Here is a 20,698-nt window from a genome sequence, read left to right as displayed (position 1 = left end):
AATCTATAGTAAAAGTGAACTTTTTTTGTGACTGGCTAATAGTTGAAGGCTGCAGGGAGCATAAATAAAAACATCTCGGGGCGCCTGGGTGGCGCAGTCGGTTAAGCGTCCGACTTCAGCCAGGTCACGATCTCACGGTCCGTGTGTTCGAGCCCCGCGTCGGGCTCTGGGCTGATGGCTCAGAGCCTGGAGCCTGTTTCCGATTCTGTGTCTCCCTCTCTCTCTGCCCTTCCCCCGTTCATGCTCTGTCTCTCTCTGTCCCAAAAATAAATAAACGTTGAAAAAAAAATTAAAAAAAAAAAAAAACATCTCAAGTGTCGTGAAGGTAAAGTAACATCCACAAAGTTGAAAATAAATTAGGATTTTAAGATACATTCAGGAAGCTTCTAGAACCCTGCCAGTGTCAAGTAGAGTTCATGACACAAAGCAAAAGAATAAAGGCTAATAGTTAAGTTATTAGAATAATATTTTTAAAAATAACTACCTTTAAGAAGTACATTTTATTGTAAATTTAGTTTTATCTTGTGAATGATTTTCCATACCTTCCACATTTTCTGCATTGTCACTAATGATATTAATATTGGATATAAATATAAAATTATTTTTGAAGAAGTAACAGATTTTACATGTTCGTTTTGATATTATGTTCATTTTCCCATGGGTATTTTGTATGTTTGTAAATTATAAATTATTAATAAGTACATATCTATAAATATAAACACAAGAGTTCACAAAATTCAAATGTTTTGTTGAGGAGGTATGGGATATGCAATTGATAAATAAAAAGGGTAAAGAGGGAAATATAAAAATATTGAAAATGTTCTATTTCTTTTTTTAAAGATAATTTTTTTTAAGTTTTACTTATTTATTTTGAGAGAGAGAGAGGGAGAGAGGGAGGGATGGAGAGAGAGACAGAATCCCAAGTAGGCTCCAGGCTGTCAGCGCAGAGCATGACAGGGGCTAGAACTCATGAACCAGGAGATCATGACCTGAGCCAAATCCAAGAGTCAGATGCTTAACCGATTAAGCCACCCAGGCGTCCCGATAATGTTCTATTTCTTAAGTAGGGAAGTTGTTATCCCAAGCCTATTTTAGTATTATTCTTTATACTATATATGCAATACATTTGTATATATTAATTATTTTATTATGAAAAATGTGAAGTGCTCTGTCTTTATGTAAGTTATACTTGCTTTATACGAATTCCAAAGTGACAGCATGCTCAGGGACCTGCCAGCTTCTGAGTATGGTGAATTCTGAGGTCTACACTAATATTAATGGTTAGTACCACAAAGTTCTCTTTAACAATAACTTCCTATTCTTAACAACTGTAATAAAAGCGGTAATAGTGAATGCCACAACATGGGGATATTACAAATGGAGATCAGAGACATGACAATTATATTAGAGTTTTCCATATGACTTTGTGTGATATGAAATACTATTGTTGATTTCAAAGAAGAAGAAGATGAGAGGGGTAGGAGGACGCGGCTTAATCTTTAAATCTTAAAAATATCATCTCTGTGAGTCGCACAAGCATGAGTAAAATGAGCACAAATCCATTTTGCCCCCAAATCACTGCCTTTTCTCCCTCTTCTATGATACTCAACTCAGTCTGTCTTCAATTTTTGTTATTTGATGACATATACTAGCTTACTATTGGATCACAATTATTCACTGACGGAGACCCAACTTCATGAAAATATGTAGTTTCCACACCACCAAAACAATTACCTTGTGCACACCTGGCGGGGCATAATTTACAATCAGTTTAAATAGAAATGGCTATTGTCACCTTAAGGTAGATGTTTATTGTTAAACTAAAACATCTTTCTATGATTTTGCGTTTGAGTGCATGCTTATTTCTACATATGCTAAGTTAATGACATTATCTCAAATTTGGCCTTTTCAATGACTACATTTTACCATCATTTGTTTACTCAAAAAAAAAAAAAAGTTAAAGACCACTTTTTATGTGCTAGGCACTAATCTAGGCAATCATTTCAAGGATTAATAAGTTATAGTACCTGCACTTGATAAAACCATTTCTAAATACACATGATTCATGATATTTGAATGTACAGTCTTTATTTATTACATTCAATAAAAACAAATTCAATCTCCAGTCAGTAGCAGTATTCTCAATGGTCACAAATTTAAAGCCCAATTTATGCAACTATAATAAAAACCCTATTAGTGTTTGTCTCATTATTTTAGACAATAAAAATGACTTAAATTTTCACTTATCACCACATGATTTTTCCTTAGTCTCCTACATTGTCAGCCGTGTGTGTGAGTGTGTGTGTGTGTGTGTGTGTGTGTGTGTGTGTGCATGCGTGCTAGAAGGACAGGGAACGCTTTTTCCTCACTCCCTGCAAAAACACTGTCTGACTTTATTATATCATTTATTTCATGCTGTTAACTTACTAAATACATGTTCACAGCCTCATTGTACTCTGGTTTTTGCAGAAAGGTTTAATGTTTGATACAACTCAGACTTGCCCACATTTTTTTTCAATAAAGTATGGACTCAATGAATTTTCATGAATGAACTCAAAGCTTATAATCATTTGGTTAGTAACCCTACTAAACATTATAACTTAATTATCAATGGGATGCTGCTCAGAAGACTCACCTTGAAAAAATATTAATATAGTGAGGGTGGTCATTCTATTATTTGGCATTGATGTCTATGTCTGCAAGCTTGCTTGAAGTAGGAAATGTAGCAACAGAGGAAATAAGAGAATACATCCTCCTAGTAACTTGGGACAAATGTTTAAATTTCTTTTGGAAATGAATCATAATAAAAACATAATCAGGCTTAAAGAAATTGGTAGCAAAGAGTTGATTTTTGCTCAAATAAACTCTTAAAATTTTTATATGTTTCAGTTTATTTTTAACAATAGAAATATAGACAGATATACATGTTTTCACATATATTTTAATATTTTATTGTTCATACATATATATTATGCACATATGTGGATGTGTATATATATGTATATGTATGTATATATATATATATATATATATATATATATATATATTTAATCGTCTCCTAACTCTCTTCCATCACACATCTCTTGCAGACAGTAAGTCTGCAGGCTGCCACCTGTTTTTTGTGTCAAACCAATCCTGTTCAGAGAATTGCCCGTCCTTCCTCTGCTATATCCAAAAAAGAACAGGCAGAGACTGCTCAAAATGGGTATTCATCCTCTCACGTTTTCTCAAGAGAAATCAGCCTCATTGCTTACCAATCAAAGCCATACAATGTCTTTCTGGCCTTCCTCATTTGGTTACCGTGGGGATGAAGGAGCCACTCTGTGAGATCAGCTGGGATGGACAGAAAAGCAGTGAACTTCACTGCAACTCAGAACAAATCACATAACCTCTTATGGTCTTTGGTTCTTCTCTATGAAATGAGGATGAGGCTCATCTCAGAAAATTGTTTTGAAAAATAAATGAAATAAATTATGTGAAAGCTTCATGTCATCTAAGAAGTAGTCTGGTAAAGTCAGTTATCATTAGGTGACAGGAAGATATATATGTAAAATGTTGCACAATATACAGGATTACTAGAAAGCTCCAATTTAGTGATAGAATGTGCATTTTATCTGAAAATACTCTCTGCTTTAAACAGCTTTTCTGTTCTCCTTTTAATCTTTCCTTATGTATCTACTGCAGGGACTATAAAAGAATCTTCTTTGCCTTACATGTTTCTAGCTGGAAAACAGTTTCACAAGAAATAAATATTTAACCAAATAGAATGGTATCTAATCTCAGATAATAGTTAGGGTGGTTCATACTATCAAGGCTGAAAGACTTTAGAAAGAAAAGAAACAAGTGGGTGGAAACCATAGGGACAGATTATAGGGAAGGTGGCACTTTAGCTAGACCTTGAAACATTGAAATAATTTTACGAACAGTATCCCAAGCCAGAAATGGAGAATGAAAATAGGTATAGACAACTCCTTTTAAAAGCATTTGCATTCAGTATGCAGGGAAAGAACGAAACAAGGTCATAACAATATATGTTGGCACAAAGCAGTGGACAAGAAAATCAGCACACTGCCTGGAAAGGAAATCATTGAAACGGGAGTGACACGTATGGCTACAATGGCCTCATTTTCCAAAGATGCTTGCTGGTTTTCAGCTTTGCTCTTCCTGTGCTTTCTCTTGCCCACAGTAGTCTGTGTGGAAGTAGCTGGCTTCCTCTGCTTTTAAATCTTCATAATGAATATAAACCTTTGTCTTCTAACAGATTTATATTCCCAGTCTCATTAAGAATTACAGTGATCTTAGAAGTATGTTTCCATGTTCCTTAAATTTCTATAATTAGAAAAAATTTCCTAAAAGAGGCTATGGTTTTCACGTACCATTATTCACTGCATGTTTTCTTGATTTTCACCAAGATCTATTGGTATTATATTTAAAACAGTCATAAAATTAAATTCTTTAGCAAAAATTATATTCCAGTTTTATGTCATAACCATTACAGATAACTAATATGTGCTTGTGCTAAAACTCTACATCATCACATTTATTCTTCCAACAGCCCTTTGGGTAGTTACTATTAATATTATTATTGTCATTTCATTTTATAGAAGAAGCTATTTTTATGAAGACTAAATTACTTTCCTCAAGTCACAGAAGCTCATAAATGGTGGAGATGACATTGAAAAGTCCATACTCCTCAGATATAATCATATGAATTTTGAGGAATGGATGGCACAAAAAGTTTCTCGAATTTCCAAACTATAAGGGATGCTGCAAGAACTCCAGCCCTAATTCACAAAGTGTATAGTGGTCCTGAGTGGACCAATGTAGAAAGCCAGGGGGAAAGGGAGGGACAAACTCATGTTATTAAGCACAGACCTTTTTCTGTTGAGTATATTTATATGTATACAGGTGGTTTCATGAAGCTGTAGGTAGGCAGTCAATCTTCAAATTGCTCTGATTACTCGACACAAATCTCTGTTTTTTATGATCTAAGTTACGAACATTAAAAATTTTATGGTTCACAAAATCACAAAAGAAAATCTAAGAAGAGAATAATTGTTGAAAAAACATTTGCAAATTTTTTCAGAACACTGACTCTACTACATCAGTGCAAGTGAATTAAATATATGTATCTGATCTGGTAAATAATTTTTATTAATGAAAGCTGTTTCCTCCATTATTAAATAAACAGTCTTCAAATACTTAAAACTTTTTAAATTTGAAAATGCGTTAATGGCCCAATTCCAGGCTTCAAATTGGCCAGCCTGTCTAGTGCTCAGTTGGGAACATATGTATATAAGCATTTATGACAGTGTGTAGACAATGCATCAGAAATAAGAATGACAAAAGGTATGATCATAATATGGTAGAAAAAGTCACATTTCCAATATAAGATAATAAGAAAAATCATTCTATAAGAAGGTATGGTCAGTATACACTGAGACCTTTCAATATATATGAGACCTTAGAAATCACAAGCAAGTCAGACAAGAAGAAAAGAGGTCTTTACAAGGTGTCAAATAATAAATAATTTACAAAGCAATTTAGAAACCTCAGCAGTCACCACTTACAAGGCTGTGGTAGGGAACGGAGTCTATATTTGTAGGGAAGAGCAGAATCAATACAAGGAGTAAGCTGTCAGTTTTTTCTATAGTGTCAATATCTCAGACTGGCTGCTTTCACTGGTGCTCCTGTGGAAACAATTTCCAAAAGTATACTATTGAGTGACATGCTGCATGGATTAAATGATTTACTTTAATCCCCTAACTGCATGTTGAAAGACCAATAGCCCAAAAGGAATACTAGAAAGCCTGAGGACAAAGCAACATATAATAACAGTGTGATTTTGGAATGGTTTATTCTTAAGAAAGCCCTAGTGCCACAGCAAGTTCCATCCAGAACAACAAGTAAAAATGAGAAGTGGCCACAATAGACTTATAATGTCTGGCTACCAGGAGGATCATTCACAATATTGAGAGATCTGATTAACTAGATTTATTGGTCAACTTTCCCGTTTGTAAGTCATCAGGTAGAACGGTGATTTCATCTTGGAACAGCAATGAGCAGTCTTAACTCCTTTTTAGTATGTATTTACGTGACAAAGATCAAGTAACAATTTTTGAAGTGTGTCTTATAAAACTAAAACATGATCTTAGCAATAAATAATTAGGCATAAGAAGTACTTATCTCATTAAATCAGAAGGTCATAAAATTAAATGGACCATAAGCATAGAGCAAGGGGGAGGTTCAGAGCGACGTGAGGTGGAAAACCCTCCATGTCTAGCCAAGGAGGTAGGTTTTAAAAAGTTGGCTCTCTAACCCCAATGATATGTGACTTTGACCTTTTAAATGAGAAGATGAGTTCAATGCACTTCTAGTTCCTTTCGGCACTAACAGTTCTATTATTATAAACATCAATTATTGTTCAGGTTCATCATTTGTAAGCTACTGAGGTGCGTGGAAAGGTGCCAAATAGAAAATTAAGACGCAAACATAAGAATACATTTCTTTTTTCTGCCATTTAGAGGTGGAAGAAATGCAGAAGCTGTTGCTCATGCAGCAGTAGGAGGTAAATAAATGCTTGGGCTTCACCATATAGAAGTTTCTCTAATGGCCTGTGTTGTTTTCCTGGAACTCAGCCACCTTTGATGTTGGAGATAGTTTGATCCATGATGGCAGCTCCCTGACTCCAAAGTTAGCTGTGAACCTGAAAGCTAATAGCTTTCCTTCCTGAATTTTGTTTCTCTAGGCTTTCCAATTGTGTTGTGAGCACTTTGTTTTTTCAATTTAATCCCTTCCTGCTTCAAATTCCTAAAGTGATTTCTGCTTTTCTGACCAAATCATGCATGAGACACTGTCTTTTAATATTTTTAATAGACCAAAAACATCACAACACATGTTTTCCACTTAAAGTTTGAGGATACAGAGTGAGAAAGGATATCAAAGACACTGAGATAAAATCTATCAGGAATGGCTGATCCATATTGTCCCCATTTAAATCTCAGTTTTATCTGTAAAATGAAGAATTTGGTATATTAATCTTTAAGAGCCGTAATGCTTAAAAGTTCTGAGATTGCATGATTCTAAGCTTGTGGTTTAGAATGTCCAGATGTTCACTTTGGTCAAATTATATATAACAGAAGCAATTTCTAAACTCCCTATTAAGGGGCCCTTAATGGTAAAGAATACCATTGTGCTAGGGTCTGAGGACATAAAGATATAAAACACAGTTTCTGCTCTCAACGAGTCTTAACCTATTTGTAGAGAGAACTGTTAAGAATAATTAGCATGAATAACTGGGCAATCACATTATTCTAACTCTAGTTGCTTCTGACATTCAGAGGATGATTCATAATTGAAGATGACAAGGATCAATGATATCAGGTCCAAGCGAGGCTTTACAAAATGAGCAAATTTTGCTTGGTGAAAAAAAGAGACTTTTGTGGTAAAAGCAAAGCAAGTGATGGATATTTTAAAGAGTGTGTGAGAAATGTCATTGGACTTTTAGAGTAGGACTATATTATGGAGGTTTAGAGAGAACTAGGCAGAAATTTTCAGACTTGTTTCCACGAATGATCAGAAGGCATTAAAGGTTTTTTGAGCAAATATGTATATAAATCAAAAGATAAAATAATGACCAAATATACATCTATCATGGAAGTCTTCAATGTGGCAAGTCCTGGAGCCAAGAACAGGATATATATGTATAAAATATTATAATATATTATAATATACATTTTATTATTGAGTACATTATCTTATATTATACTATTATATATTTTTATATATTGTATATTATATATATTATAATATATAAAAAGAATGGCTGATCCATACATACAATTACATGTGAAAGAACAGCCTGTCTGTGAGTTGGCAAATGGAGTCTGCCCCAAGATAAACATGAAGGAAATTAAAGATTTTGAAAATAAGTTTTAAAGCATTGACATCATTCAGAAAAAAGTGAGTAAACAAACAAATGGGTTACTAGTTTTATCATACTTTAAATTGTTGAGATGTTAAGTGAGATTTTTAAATTACTCAGTTTTTGAATTGATGTTTGTAGAGTGAATTTTCAAAATCAACATTGAAATTTTAAGCCTAGAAACGGTTTTAAAATTTTGTTTGTTATTTGCTTGAAGTTCGCCAGGTTCCATCTATAAAGATACAGACTGATTTTGCAAATGAAACATTAGCAAATTGTTTAAGCGTATTTTGTCTTCTCTCTCAAGACTTAGCTCACTTCTTTGCAGATAATACACATTCAACATGCATATGATCAATGAAGGAAAAAAGGAAAGCCAAATCCGGTTAATTAAATCCAGTTATTAAAATATATCAAAATTACTGTCAATGTTCAAAAAGAAGTTACGCTGGGGTCCCTTCAAGAGAGACAATGAAAGTTATACTTTAAGACATGTGGAGAGCTTAAGAGGAAATATTTTGGCAAAGGCTGATCTTTAAGAAAAATGCACACAGGAAGAACAATCAGGTTCATTTATAAACGCAGGGTCAAGAAGTCCAATGTGATTGTCAAGAAACAATAGTTGGAAATTCAGAATCCAGTTAAGGTGGGGGCTGTTCATTCATTCATCCATTCACTCAAGACTGGTGAGACATATGTAAGACAAGGCCCTGTATAATCACTTAGGATTCATATCTGATTTTTTGGACCTAATGAATAATAGGCTGCTGTAGCCAACTTATATGGAGCCAACAGCTGTGACAATCTTCAGGTTCTGTGTGTAGGTAGCATGACCTAACTCCATGCCCATCAAATGCCATATCCCAAAATAATCGACCATTTCCTGTTAAAAGTATTTAACAAACTGGGGTGGCCTGAACTTGCTGTTATTCAGAATCCTTGCTCATTTGTACCTACTTAAAGATCAGGGACAATCAAGATACAATCATAGGAAGGGAAGTCAAAAGAAAAAATATGGGGAAACTATAGAAATAAAGTTTAAATTATGTTGCCTTGATAGGTTTCAGAATCAAAACTAACTTTTGAAAACCAGGTTTATCTTAAATACTAATGCTTGTAATAAATAAAACATGTATCTCTAAAACTGGATGCTACAAATTTGATTGCTAACAGTGTCTGGGAGAGAAAATATTGGGAAAAGTAAAAGGTATCTATATATATAATATATATATATTTATTATATATATAATATATATATATTATATATATATTATATATATAATATATATATATTATATATATATATAATATATATAATATATATATATAAAAAATACCAGCTCAAAACCTTAATTAAGACTTTCTATGACAAAGATGTAATGTGGCTTCTTGTTCTGCAGTCTTAAATTTTACATAGAATTTCAAATGGAAATTTTAAAAATTTCAGTGCAACCACTTTTACACAATCAATGTCTAAGAGCTTGGGCACTACATTCCAAAATATCAGCGTTTAAATTTAGGCTGTCCACTTACTTGCTATATAACTGGACAATTTTCTCTTAGATTTAGTTATACAATATCCATAAAATGTGATAAAGATGTTCCCTACTCCGTTAAGTTTTTTGTGGGGTCTCAAAAAGATTACGTGAAAAGTTCTTAGCACAGTGCCTTGCATTCACTCATTCATTCATTCATTCATTCATTTCTTCAACAAGTGTTTACTGAATTCATTCTATGTCCCATATTCTATGCCAGGCTTTTGAGCAAATAAGGCTGACATAGTTATTACTCAAATGAAACTTACAGTCTATTGAGGAAGCCAGATATTCAAAAGATAGTACAAGGTGATTAACTGTAATCATAAGTGTGATGAAGGAAAATTTAAGTGTTATGAAAATATGTAACTGGAGAGGGAGCATACCCAGTCTGAAGTGACCCTGAGGACCAGCAAATGCTTTCCTGAGAAAGTAACATTTAATCTGGAACCTGAAGGAGGAGCAGCCGAGCAAAGAAGTGGACCAAGAGAATTCCAGAAAAAGCCCTGAGATGAGTGGATGCTTTGCATACTGGAGCATTTCAGGCTCAGGACTCAGAGGTATGTTTCCATAATTGTGATAATATGCATTATATATTTGTATATCCTGCTCTTTTCACTTATCATTACCTGAGAGCATTTTCTGATATAACAATTGTAAATACTTGTGCACCCAACACAGAAGCACCCAAATACATAAAACAATTAATAATAAACAAAAAAGGAACTAATCAATAATAATACAATAATAATACAATAGACTTTATTTGAAAAAATTTTTTTAATGTTTGTTTATTTTTGAGAGAGAGGGAGACAGAGCACGAGCAGGGGAGGGGCAGAGAGAGAGGGAGACACAGAACCTGAAGCAGGTTCCAGGCTCTGAGCTGTCAGCACAGAGCCCTATGTGGAGCTCGAACTCATGAACCCTCCCTGAGATCATGACCTGAGACTAAGTCGGATGCTTAACCGACTGAGCCACCCAGGCGCCCCAATAGTAGGAGATTTTAACATCCCACTTACAAAAAGGACAGATCATCTAAACAAAATCAACAAGGAAACAGTGGCTTTGAATGATGAACTGAAACAGAAGGATATATTTGGAACATTTCATCCTAAAACAGTAGAATACACATTCTTTTCAAGTGCACACGGAACAGTCTCCAGAACTCATCACATATTAGCCCACAAAAGGAGCCTCAAAAAATTTAAAATAACTGAAGTCATATCATGCATCGTTTCTGACCGCAGTGCTATGAAACTAGAAGTCAACAACAAGAAAAAATCTGGAAAGACCACACATACATGGAGGTTAAATAACATGCTACTAAACAATGAATGGGTCAGCCAGGAAATCAAAGAAGCAATAAAAAAGTACATGTAAACAAATGAAAATGAAAATACAACGGTCCAAAACTTTTGCGATGCAGCAAAAGCATTTGCAAGAGGGAAGTTTATAGCCATACAGGTCTATCTCAAGAAGCAAGAAAAATCTTAAATAAACAACCTAACTTTACACCTAAAGGAGCCACAAAAAGAACAACAACCAAAACCTAAAACTAGCAGAAGGAAAGAAATGATAAAGTTTAGAACAGAAATAAATGATGTAGAAATTAAAAAAAAAAAAATACACACAATAAAACAGATCAATGAAACCAGGAGCTGGCTCTGAAAAAAATCAATAAAATTGATAAACTTCTAGCAAGACTTACCAAGAAAAAAAAGAGAAAGGACTCAAATAAATAAAATCACAAATGAGGGAGGAGAAATAACAACCAATACCACAGATTACAAAGAATTATAAGAAAATATTATGAAAAACTATATGCCAACAAATTGGACAACCTGGAAGAAATGGATACATTCCTAGAAACATATAAATAACCAAGATCATAACAGGAAGAAACTGAAAATTTTAACAGGCCAATAACCAGTGAAGAAATTCAATCAGTAATCAGAAAACTCCTAACAAACAAAAGTTCAGGACCAGACGGCAAATCATACCAAACATTTAAAGAAGAGTTAACACCTATTCTTCTCAAACTATTCCAAAAAAATAGAAAGGAAGGGAAACTTCCAAATTTATTCAGTAAGGCCAGCATTACCCTGATACCAAGATGAGATGAACATACCACTAAAAAAAGAGAACTATAGGCCAATATCCTTGATGAGCACAGGTGCAAAAACTTCAACAAAATACTAACAAACAGACTCCACACATTAAAAGAATCATTCACCACGATCAAGTGGGATTTATTCCTGGCTTGCTAGGGTGGATCAATATTCGCAAATCACCATGATGCATCACTGTAAGAGAAAGAATAAGAACCATATAATCATCTCCATAGAAGCAAAAAAAAAAAAAGCATTTGACAAAGTTCAACATCCATGCATGAGAAAAACCCTCAACAAAGTAGGTTTACAGGTTTTGAGAGAGGGAGCATATATGCATGCACAAGCGGGACAGAGAGGGAGAGAAAGAATCCCAAGCAGGCTCTGTGCTGTCAGCGCAGAGCCCAGTGCAGGGCTCGAACTCACGAGGAGATCATGACCTGACTGAAATAAGAGTCAGATGCTTAACCAACTAAGCCACCCAGGTGCCCCAACTTTATTTTTGAATCTTTAATAATATATATATAATAATACTACTACTGCTGCTATTACTACTACTACAACTACGAATACTAGGGTAGATATAATCCAATGAGGTATTTCATATGAAAGGGTCATCTGTATAGAAAGTTGTGTTACATTGGTTATTCTTTTATCAATGCGGTTAGTTACTATTGACCAAGCGTAGTGACATAGGGATAATAGTTCTAAACAACTATAACTAATAATATGCAATAAGATCTTAGCCTGTTTAATCCTGTAATGGACGTTATTGTGATAAATTTTCAAGGGAAAAGATAATATTTAAGCAAGGTAGATAATATTTGTCAAACTTTTTCAAATGCTTTTTTTTTTTGGTTCTATTGAGATGATTATGTGGTTCTTATTCTTTCTCTTACAGTGATGAATCACGGTGATTTATTTGCAAATATTGAGCTATTGCAAATTGAGTTTAAAAATATTATCTACTTTGTTTATATATTATCTTTTTCCTTAGATTTAGAGAGAGTAGACTTATCACTGAATAAACCCAACTTTCGATCAATGATACTGAACTTCAGTGAAAAGCTGCACAGACTGTACACATTTTTAGGGAGAAAAAAACAGATGAGCAACCTGAACAATATACACTGTGAGGCCACTTGGTGAGATGCAGGGGGCAGTGTAACAAAGGCTGAGGAAAGGAGTCAGGACTGTAGCAGTCTGTGAAGGGAGGGGCCCTGCTCCAGTGGGAATTTCCCTGGGCAGAATAGGTGGATTATTCTTCTTTATTAATGAGAGAGCATCTCTGCCTACTTTGTTAATGGGACTGTTAAAAAGAAAAGGTACTGAGTGGTGCAGGGAGCTCTAAACCATGAAAACCACTTAAAGAATTTCATTTGTGCTGGAAAGAAAATGTGAACTGCACTTGGCTGATTTATTAAAATAAAATTAGGAAAATTTTATTCAAACTATTTGAAACAGATGAATGAATATTTTAATAAAACAATACTTTTTTAGAAATATAATCAATTTTATACTTAAGTTTAGTAAAATGTAAGATGATAAACAATAGGGATTTCCTCATAATTGAAACACTATCATCTTATCATAAACACAGCATTTCAAACTTTATTTTGTGTGTGTGTGTGTTAAGTTCATAGGTCACTGAGTTCAGATCCCCCAGTCACTACTGAATACTCTGTTATTTAGTCATAAACAGAATAAAGGATTAGATTAAAACTTTAACTAGAATATGGAAACTTAATTGGGGATTACTTCAAATAGGAAACAATAGTGTGAATCTGATATAAACACTGTCACTATTATATAGAGAATGAAAATATGAGTGCTTAAAATTTTGTTTGGATAGTCTAAAATTAAAACTGTTTTTGATGAGAATAAGTAAATGTGATCACCAGCAGATCAACGTTTAAAAGAATACAAACTCGTCAGCATTCTGGCATTCTGGGGTATTTAGTGAGTACCAAAGGTGCTGAAGAAAAGCAACAAAAAGAAAAACAAGCTCTAATTAGAAATTATCTCCTTTAGATGAACCGAAGGAGGTTGCATTAAAACCCACCTAAATTTTCAGATGAGATTTTTTCTTCTAGGCAACTGGCCAATCCATCTGCCTCTGCTTAACTGCAGTAAAACTGTGAAATGTTCTTTAATGTCCTTCTGGTTCTGGAAGGTATTTACATTATACTGCAAAGCATCAGGTAGGGGACACTGGAGTTAAGAGCAAAAGATTTTACCTTTGAAGATGACCTACTTCCAATTTTATCATTTTGAGGACATTGTCATATTGCTCTTGACAGTCAAGCTTACACTATGATGATTTTATTCCAGCCTATATAGAAAGGCTATCTGACCATTTCCAATAGGATTCACTAAATTTTGGTGAACAAAGATACAGGTAAATGGATTGCATTCATGGTAGGGAAGGAAGACACACATGCATGCTCAGTCCAGAGGTATACATAAGCGGTCATCACATACTTTTTTGTTGTTCTGGCATTATTTGGTTTTCATTTATTTATTTTTTGTGTAAATTTCAAAAAGTTAAAACTTTCATAAGACATTCGAGTGTACTTCTTTATTTTTTTTTTATTTTTTATTGAAACACAATTTGGTAATGTTGATCTTAAATTTCCCTGTGGACACTCTCCAGGAAGCCCATTAAGGCTCTGACCCCTCCTGGTGACACACGTGCTCTCCAGGGAGTGCACTATCATACCATCATTATCTTTTATTCATCCTGATACTCTTGCTAGCCCCTACAGGAATTAGAGACAGCGACTCTCCAAATACATAATAACCATGATAGAATGAAGACCAGGTGAGTGCCTCATAAAAAAAGATACTAAAATACTTCACTAAAATTCCAAAGAATGAGAGTTTTTCCTTGGCTTGTTAAGGCTATTCATTAGAGACGGCCATAGAGTTGGACCTTGAAAAAAGAAGTAGAACTGGTAAAAATGGGGTAAATGGGCATTTCATGAAAAGGCTGGAGTATAAAGCAGTGGTAATTTGTGTGTCTGATTCTAGCACAGGGATTAGAAAGGCAGAAATGGATAATAAAACGTCAAAGGTGGAAGGAATTCCAGATGTAATCTAGTCCAGGAGCTTTTCAAATCTTTACTTATGGAAGTATCTTCTAAACAAATATCAAGTGTGCAACCAATAGGTAAAATATCAAAGACAGACTTGTGTGGGAAACTAAAGCACTTCAGATCCGTTAGACTCGGCAGAGCACTGTTTGAAAACTAACAACCTAATTCTATCCTCTGAGGAGAAAATGAGACCCAGAGAAATGACGTTACTCACTCAAGGTCATTATTAGAATTGGAGACCAAGAATCCTTTACTTACTCTCCTTACTCTGCTATCCATGTATAGCACTACGGATTAGCTAAGCAATTTTCAGGCAAGGTTCGAGAAATAAGGTAAAATATTACTCAGATACCATACTTCGATATGAAGAAAAATAACAGTGGTGAACCGTTTCTTAACCTCCAGCTGAATTTTGTTTTATTTTAAATGTGATCTTTATTGTTCATTCTTAATTTCCCTGATGAACAAATTTTTTTTTAATGTAAAACTGAAAATCCCCTAGAAGACCTGTAGCTGGACATTAAAGCGCAGTCATATTGTAGGATTCTGCCAGAGCTTCCAGCTTTGCTCTCTTGGACACTTCCAACATGGGCGATCAATTTGTGTCCTGCTCAAAGAAATGAAGGTTATTTTGCCCAAGTTCAGATTTAATTCACTGCACATTAGATACTTTCTAGTTTACCTATTAAGGCTTTGTGTTATTAATTCTTGATAAGCTTCTAAAATATTTTGATTGGGGTGCCTGGGTGGCTCAATTCGTTAAGCGTCCAACTCAGCTCAGATCATGATCCACGGTTCGTGGGTTCGAACCTTGCACTGGGCTCTGTGCTGACAGCTCAGAGCCTGGAGCCTGCTTCGGATTCTGTCTCCCTCTCTCTCTGCCCCTCCCCTGTTCATGCTATGTCTCTCTCTGTCTCAAAAATAAATAAAATATTTTTAAAAATTAGAAAAATAATAAAAAATAAAATTATTTTGATGAATAAAATGAGTCCCTTATATATAACATAAATAAGTCAAATATGAGCTATAAGGCAAGTAAGCATGCATTCAATAAAAATTACATTGTTCTTAAATTGCACAGAATTTGTTTTCAATAAGAAAATTCTTACCCAAACACCAAAAAATATTTAAACATCAGGGATTCAAAAAATACATGTTTCAAATTCTTTCAGCTTATGGTAAAATGCTCCTTCACGTCCACATCCATTACATTTATTATATTCCCTCTTGTTATCCAGTTTCTAATAAACAAAACATTCATACAGCAAATAATACTTATACACAGCATAACAATTTCTTTACACAATACACACACACACACACACACACCCCAAAAAACATTAAAAACAAGTGACAGAACATCATTAATGACATAGGCTGGTATTATTTTCCAGACTGACTTTATGTCTTATTATTTACTGTGACATGATAAGCATATGGCTCTAAAGACAGTCTCTGAAAGTTCAAATCCCAGCTCTACCCTTTATTAATTATGTGACCTCAGAGAAATGTACCTAAATTCCTTTTGCCTCAATTTCCTTACGTGTAAAAATGAAATAATATCTCATATGTAACTGAGGAAAAAGTATGTTAATACAGTGAATCACTTAGTATTGTAACTGACATTTGTAAAATACTCAGTGTGTTATTATTAGTCCTAAACGAGAAACAAATGAAAGATTCACAAATTTCTTTTTTCAAAGGTAGAAGAATATCCAGATAGTCTATATGGATTATAAAACTAAACAAAAAAACACGTAGATTTTAAAATTCTTAAGATATGCAAGAAATAAAAAGTTTAACTTGCAGGAAATACAGTGCCACCACCCACCCCCACCCCCACCCCCACCCCCAGCTTTTTTAGTGTATATGTCAGCAACTGTTAAAGGCAATCATTTCTATTTCTTTAAGTAAAACAATCATTTGCCTTCATTCATGAGCAAAAGGAGGAGAATAATCTAAGAAGCCAATCTATCTCTTAAAAAGGGTTGGAGCTTGGGCAGGGCAATTCAGAGAGTTGCATTTGAAAGGCGGGTACTGTGCTTAACAGATAGGAGGGGTCAGTTCTGAGCCAGGCATTTTTAGGAGGCCCTTTTCTCATTTAATCCTAACCAGATTTTACACTGAGATGTGTTACTGTCCCGGTTTTATAAATGAGAAAACTGACACTGAAAACGGTTCAGGAACTTGAGCAGGGACACGCACCACTGACAAGGACAAGATTCTAACCTAAATGTACCTGATACCAAATGCATTTTCAGGGGTCACCGTCTCATCTGGGGACTCCAGAGTCTGAACAAGCCACTTTATTTAGTTTTTAGAGTGGGCTACTCTGTTCCCACACTCAACATGTAGCTCTTACCTTACTATAAATTTTACCATCTTTACGGAAAGAAAGATATTTGTTATAAAATCCACTCTACAAGACTTGGATTTTGGAATCTACACAAGTTTTAGAACCTTAGAAATTCCTGTGGAAATATTACTAGAGCTCTCATATCCAGGAATTCCCTTATAAGGTCTTTATCCTCTATCCCCAGAATCATTTGAATTTCAAGATCATTTGAATTTATGTAAGGTCATGAATCATGAGAATTTGTTTTAGTAATTTTTATAATGGTGCAAATAGTAATACAAAGAAATTCTTTGGGTTAGTACAATAACAAGAAAACAAAGAAATTCTAAGGGTTAGCAGAATAACAAACCCTAGATTTTGGTTTTATTTGACTTGGACATAAATCCTATTTAGAATATTTATATACTTAGAAAAATAGGTATCTCTCTTCTGATTAGATACCCTTTGCCCTTACACTCCAAATTTGGTCACCAGAAACCAACTGTTCTTCAACTTCTATACATATAAAGAAACTTGAAGGATTTAATTCTAAATATACCGGATTCAGCTGATAATACTTCTCATTCTCCATAGTGTGATTTTAATAAATATTTTAATGCTAAAAGTCCATGATTTAAAAAATTAACCTAAGAATCCTTTCAAAATTTAACGGTAGGCTTTGGCCACAGGGAACACATGCACATATCAAGTCAAATAGTTTCCTTTTTCGTTTTAGGATAATCTAAAAACACAAAATAGTTAAGATACTTGAAGCTAAACTGGCAAATGCCTCTATTTTACCCGACCAAGTCTAGGAGAGGTGCAATCAGTGAAATTGATTTATTTACCCACCACTAGAATGGTGAGGGACTTACCTGGTTGGGAAATTTGGAAAGACTAAGTGGGATGCAGAGCTCTCTCTAGACCCTGTTTCTGCCTGCAAGTTCCCACAGAAGGTTACACAGAAAGGAATTCTCGAAAAAATGACATGAATAAATTACATGAATACATATAAATTACATGAATACACTACAGTAGATGCAAGAACAAAATAAAAACAAATTTTAAAATATTGTGTTTCATTACACAGCATTTCCTCACAAATGCTCAACCACATAACCCTGTTAATTTTGCCAGCATGTTCAGCCTAACAAGTGTAAAAAGCAACATAAGTGAGCCTGACGTTAAAGTTGATAACAGTACATATACTCAAACTCAGAAGTTCAACTAATTGCATTGGAAATTGAAAGTAAATTAGAAAGTCGTAAGCAAATTGCCAGTTATAAACACTTAACATATATTTTAGTTCTTTCTCTGTAATAAAAAAAATTTTATTTCTATGGTTTATCGTAAATGAAAAATAAGACGGGGAACTGGGCATTTTCTTCTTGGCACTTTAAAATAAAAACAATAAATAAATAAAGCTTCACTGAAGCTGTAGGTTGCCAGTGCTCATGAAAATAACTGATCCAAGGGCCATTAGTGACTCATAAAATAAGAAAGCTCAATAAAATAATCATAACCTCACATGTTTATTTAGTTCTGAGACTTAAGTGATGGACCTTTGTACCTGACCATGCCTAGAGACAGTTTCATTACTCTCTCTCTCTCTCTCTCTCTCTCTCTCTCTCTCTAATTATGTAAACTCACAGACACACATTTATGGGACATCTATAATGCCATCATATCTTTCCTTTAGTAAACAACAAAGCGGTATTATTTAGTTTCCTTTACTAAATAAATCAGCCAAGCAATGGCTTTCTCTTTAAATTATAATTAGTTATAATTTGAAGCCTCTAAACTTCCTATGAATGGCAGATAAACCCAAGCCAGAAAGAAAGGTTCAACTAATATGAATATGTTATAACCCTCTGTAATTACATTTCTAGGTTTCTGAACTTGTTTTATCATTATCAAATTCATTTTAAGTAGTTTTTAAGGACAGGGAATCCAAAATTTTCATACAGTACTCACCTTCTTTCTAACTTCCTAACTTACCCATAATATGGAGAATGCTCAAAACTATGTAATCTCTCAAGTGACAGTAGTGTCTTAGACAAATTTAGGGTGAATAAAGCATATGTTTCTTACATGACAAATAAAATGTTTTCACACACTTAAAAAATATCTCTTATTAGTAACAAAAAAAATTAGTAAAGCAATGCCATATCCTTGATTAAAATAGTTGTCCCTGGCCAACCTTCAATTTACAGAAAGCAATGTTAATTTATTTTTATTTTTTTAAGTTTATTTAGTTATTTTCAGAGAGAGAGAGAACGAGAGAGAGAGCAGGAGCAAGGAGGGGCAGAGAGAAAAAATCCCAAGCAGGTTCCATATGGTCAATGCAGAGCCCCATGTGGGGCTTGAACTCATGAACCTTGAGATCATGAATAGAGCAGAAATAAAAAAGCGGAGGCTCAACAGACTGAGCCACCCAGGCACCCCTCTCTGGTATTTTAGAACAAGGGACTTCTCCTCCTTTCAATATATTCTCTTTAGCTAGAATCTTGATGTCTTCTCTAGATACATTTTTAGTCATGTCTAGGAGCATTCTCTATTGAGTCTCCCTACTTGACCACAGAGATTCTCACCTTCTTCCCATCTTAACAAAAATCTTGTCTTGACTCCACTGTCCTACTGTTTTTCCTTAATCTTACCCCCTCAGTTCTAAGAAATTGTTTGCTATTTGGGCTCCATGTCAACATCACCCACTCACTTTTTTTAACCTCACTCTGCCACAGTCATGCTAAGAAACTTTTTCTCTACTAGCTGTCACCAGTCAAGGCCACAAATCCTCATCCTGTGATACCTCTTTTACATAGTTTTCTCTCTGGTCTCGCCAATTCCAATCACATTCACTCTTCCTGATGAATTAATCTTTCTAAAGCGTAGTTTGGTTAAATCCTTTTAGTGCGAAGTGTGGTGATAGTGGAAGGCAAAAAGGATTCCCAACGGTTCTTCAGCAGCTACAGAACCAAACTGATTCCTCTTCGTCTGGATAAATTTTATTTCATTTCACTATTCTTTTCACCTCTGATTTAACAAAACTCTTAAAGTCACTATTCTTCCACAAAACATTTACATGCCTGCCTCAAATTTTAGTATTCCCTTTGTCTAAAACAGCATTTTTCAAACATTTTAACCATGACCTAAAATGATACATCAAATTGTGACCAAGTATACACACAATTAAACATATGTATGTCAGTATCACATATAAATCCAAAAAATTTCTTGACATAATGACACTCTGTAACTTTTTACATGTAAATCACGATCCACTGAACTTACTTCTTTACCCAGTAATAAAGAGCAACCCACAGTTTGAACACCCTGATGTAGATTATCTACATCCCTAACCTTTTTCTAAATTTGATTCAATTATGTACTTCATTATGCCATCATTCATTTCATTCAAAAGAACAAGTAATAGGGGTGCCTGGGTGGCTCAGTTGGTTAAGCGTCTGACTTCGGCCTAGATCATGATCTCACGGTTCGTGGGTTCAAGCCCCGCATCGGGCTCTGTGCCGTTGGCTCAGAGCCTGCAGCCTGCTTCGGATTCTGTGCCTCCCTCTCTCTCTGTCCGCCCCCTCCCCACCCCCAACTCACGCTCTGTCTCTCTCTCCTTCAAAAATAAATGTTAAAAACAAAATTTAAAAGAATAAGTAATAATGCCCTGTTGGAAATTATGCATTTCTGTC

At 34.5% G+C, this 20,698-nt stretch overlaps 1 protein-coding gene across 2 annotated transcripts in view; it reads right to left on the bottom strand.

Moving 5' to 3' along the window:
* The window catches only part of HNF4G (hepatocyte nuclear factor 4 gamma), a 129,379-nt gene that overhangs the window by 60,020 nt on the left and 48,661 nt on the right, over positions 1 to 20,698 (bottom strand). Inside the window, exon 3 of one of the 2 annotated variants that reach the window (XM_047842355.1) lies at positions 5,571 to 5,690. The exons of the other annotated variant lie outside the window; for it this stretch is intronic. The gene's annotated coding sequence lies outside the window, so the exon portion shown is untranslated. The remainder of the gene's footprint in view (positions 1 to 5,570; positions 5,691 to 20,698) is intronic. 2 annotated transcript variants of the gene reach the window in all.

The sequence above is a fragment of the Prionailurus viverrinus genome, chromosome F2, assembly GCF_022837055.1.
Source record: "Prionailurus viverrinus isolate Anna chromosome F2, UM_Priviv_1.0, whole genome shotgun sequence".
In the NCBI taxonomy this organism is placed as follows: domain Eukaryota; kingdom Metazoa; phylum Chordata; class Mammalia; order Carnivora; family Felidae; genus Prionailurus; species Prionailurus viverrinus.
Note: the sequence above shows the minus strand (reverse complement) of the source record. Positions and strands in the feature narration are given on the sequence as shown.